This window comes from Nannospalax galili, unplaced genomic scaffold (genome assembly GCF_000622305.1).
Source record: "Nannospalax galili isolate Female #2095 unplaced genomic scaffold, S.galili_v1.0 scaffold311, whole genome shotgun sequence".
Lineage (NCBI taxonomy): Eukaryota > Metazoa > Chordata > Mammalia > Rodentia > Spalacidae > Nannospalax > Nannospalax galili.
In genome coordinates this window covers 1,262,841-1,267,047 of record NW_008330298.1, presented here as the reverse complement: position 1 = coordinate 1,267,047, position 4,207 = coordinate 1,262,841, and positions in this window count along the sequence as shown.

Genomic DNA, 4,207 nt, shown 5'->3' with positions numbered 1-4,207 from the left:
CATATTAGTCCAACAACCTAATGACAAATTACACATACATTATCTCTACATGAATCCATGTGTATAGTAAAGGCTACATAACAAGAAATAGTGCCAGACAGGGAAAACTTTCATGAGTTTTTGGCCAGGGTAGTTGCAGAGACTCCCATAATTACACAGGCTATTGCCACATCCCTTGATGGCCCCACAGAACTTGAAGGTAAGACCTTACTGCTGAAGACAGAACATACTTTGGATAGAGGATTTTGAGCAATAGAGCTGGAACTCCAGCTCCTGCAAGACCTGGAAGCTACTTCTCCTGAAGGCTAGCTTTCATATTTTTGGACAGCATTATGAAATTTCCAAGGGAAAACATCAGTTGGTGGTTCAAGACCAAAGAGCCACATCAATGGCCAGCACAGCATACAACATTGGTGCAGTAGTGGCACTTCTATCTTGGGGCCAATCAACAGCTACGTAATTGGACTAAAAGCCCACTCAGTGAGAGTGGTACTGTAAACATAATGAAATATACATGGCTGGAGAAGTAATAGATCTTAGAGAAAACCCCAAGACTGTAACATTCTTAGACTAATGTAATTTCTTTCTATGTGAAAAATATGTATCCTTATATTTACAGACAAATATCCCAGTCACCACTCATCAAAGAAGCTTATTTTGCACCAGATGGAGACTATTACCAAGTACTACAACTTGTCACACATAGACATCGTCTATGAATTTCTCAGGCCTAAGTGACACATTTACAATGTAACCTCTACACCTAACAGTCATGAAACATCAAACAAGGGTAAAGGAGGACATTAATGAATCTCTCAGTTCTCATTAATGAAGCTCCCCCATGCAACAGAGGGCCAGGAACACAAACAGTCACAAATGGTCAAAGTGTAGAGATTAAGAGTCTACAGAATGGTAGTTCTTGAACAGGACTCCTATACTAAACTTCACCCACTCAGGGCACAGGGAACATTGTTGAAGAGGAGTCGGAAAGATTGTAAGAGCCAGGGAAGTGGTGCATGACCATATGGAAATAGAGTCCTACAAGTTCCTGGGACCCTGTTCATATGAACTCACAGCAATGATGTCAGCATGCACAAGACTCATGCAAACTTAAACAGGCAAAACCCCAGCACAGAACTTGGAAAATGGATAGCAGACCCCAATTTTAGTTGAAGGAAGATTAGCAACTGATTACTGCTAGGTAAGGAAGAGCTGATCTTCTTAAAGCAATTGACTCCATATAAGCTGACCAGACCTCAGTAGATGAACTTGCACTGAGAAGCATCTGGGGACACTAACTTGACAAAATAAGCCTTAACACAAATGACAGAACGTATGAATTCTGGGGGGGTGTGTGGCTATTAGAGGGTGCTGGTGGGGACGGGAGTATAAAGATGATTAAGACTGATTGAGATGTTCTCTGTGAAATACACAAAAATTCAAAAAAAAAAAACTAAAGAAAAAAGACATTGGGGATTGAGATATAGCTCAGATGGTAAAACAATTGCCTTATAACCATGAGGATCATCATTTGATCCATATCACTCATGTTAAAAATGACTAGGTATGGTAGAGTGTACCTATTAACCAGGACTTGGTAGGTAGAGACCAGATCCTTTTACATAAATTATGGATTAAGAGTATCCTCACAGATATGGCTGTAGACCAATTTGGTGTAGAGTATTCTTCAGTTGAAGCTCCATCTTCCCATGTTAGTCTACTTTGCCAGGATAATAACTAACCAGCACATAGATGAAACTTAGAAAAAGAAGCTTGTGCTGAGTGAGGGTAACTTGGGCCCAGAAAGACAAACACCATGTTCTCTCTCTCATATACAGATCTAAGCTTTGAATCTTTTGTTTCATGTATTCATCTTGGAGAACAGTTCAAAGCCAGAAAAGTAGAAAGGGGCCTTTTGGGAGAAGACATGTTAAAGGATTGGATATAGTAGATTTGGGGCAAATTGAAAGTAGTGGGATCCAACACTAAGGGTAGAAAATCTTAAGGAGGGAGAGTTATTGGAGTATAATGGTGAAGGGTCGGGCTAACCCAATGGAAATGGGCATGAAAAGCCATATAGAAGCCTATTATCATACAACCCAATTTTTTAAAAGTCAAGAGATAGTAGGACACACATAAAATGCAAGAAAAAAATACCAAGGTTTTAAGGGTTAAGAGGAGATGGGCACAAGAAACACAGTGCCAGACAGGAGAAACTTCCTTTGAGTTATTCGTCAGGGTATTTCAAGAGACTCCCAAAATAACAGAAACTACTGCTACAACCATTAATTTCCTCTCAGAACTTGAAGGTAAGACCCTCTTGCTGAAGAAAGGATATATTACAGAAATAGGACATGAAGCAATGGAGCTGGAACTGACCTGGAAGCCTCCTCCCTGAAGACTAGCTTTCACAGTTCTAGATTATACTACGCAAGCTGCTAAGATCAAATAATGGTCTAACCAAGCTTGAAAGCCTAATAACCACAACAATGACCAGCACAGCAAACTCTCTGTTGGTGCAGTAATGGCACTTTTATCTAGGGTATAATCCAACATCTAACTAATTGGAGTTAAAGCCTTCTCAATGCCAGAGAACTCTTGTATGATATTTTAAACATTGCTAAATACATATGGCTGAAGACGTCATAGATCCTAGGGAAATTCCTATCTCTTTCACATTCTTAGACAAATTAAATTTCTTACTGTATGCTAAATACGGATCCTTATATTTTCAGAAAAGTATACTGTACACCACTCATTAAAGAAATTTCTTTTTGCAACAGTTGGAGACTATTAAAGAGCTCCACAATTGGTCACACAGAGAGAATATATGTCTGAGAGATGCATAGTCCTAAGTGACACATCTATAGTGGAGCCACTGTACATAAGGCTCATGGAATACAGGAGAGGAAACAGAGAGAATAATAATACATCCCTTAACTCTCACCAGTGAAGTTTCATCATGCACACAGAAGGCCACTACTGACCAAGGTGCAGAGATTAAGAGACTGCAGAGTGTGTGTCCCTGTATAGGATTCCTATATTAAACCTCACCCACCCATGGCTCAGGCACCGTTGTGGAAAATTGTTAGAGCCAGGGTTGGTGCATGAACACAAAGAAAGAGACTTTCATGCCTCTGGGAACTTGCTCATATGAATTTGCAACAATGGTGACAGCATGCACAAGACCCATGCTGTCTCAATCAGACAAAATCCCAGTATACAGTTGGAGAAATGGGCAGCAGGCCCCAACCTTAGGTGAGTAACTACTGGCAATCAATTGCTACAGGGTGAGGAAAATTTGATATTCTATTTAAATTATTTATTATTTTTGTTTTCTGTCTATGAGTGTATTGCCTCTGTGTAAGAGCACCCATGATGTGGAATGCCCTCGAAGGTCAGGAGAAGGCATCAGAACCTCTGAAACTGGAGGAACTATGTGGGCACTGTGAATTGAATCTGTGTCCTCTGTGAGAGCAGCCAGTGCTCTTAACCACTGAGCCATTTCTATTTTTCAGAGTTGATCTTTAAGGGAGTGACTCTAGATAGGCTGTCTACAGTCCAGTGGGTGAACTTATACTGAATAACATCTGAGTACAAATGCTTGGCTAAATAGGCCTTAACATGTATAACGCTTAAAACTGAGCTGCCCGCAACTTTGGTCTGAGATGCTTCCTTTTGCAGTTGGCAGAAGTCATTGGAGAGATGCATAACTCATCAGCATGCTCAGAATAAGAGACTGAGTAATCACTCCCAAATTAGAACTTCTCATATCAATGTACACCATTACTAAGGCTCAAGGAACATTATGAAAGGCTCACAGAATGAATGTATGAGCCAAAGGATTTGGAAGTGTGCTGTGAAATGCTGTGTTCTGGACACAACATGGCTACTGTTCTCATGAACTCACAACAGCTGTGGCTACCTGCACAAAACTTAGACACTATAAAGCCAGGCAAAATTCTGGCATAGATAGTGTTCATCATCTCCATGCCCTACCCTATAGTGAGGAACTACTGGCATTGTATAGTTTCTGGGAGAGGGACAATCATTTCTTGTTGGGGATGTTGCCACTTGTACAATCGTATGTTCCAGTGGATGGCCCAACACCCATGCACATATGGGCAACACTGGCTGGACGCAGGAGGTTTTAAAAAGAAAAACTTGAGGGAACCATATTATTCCTACAATCTACTGACAAATTATA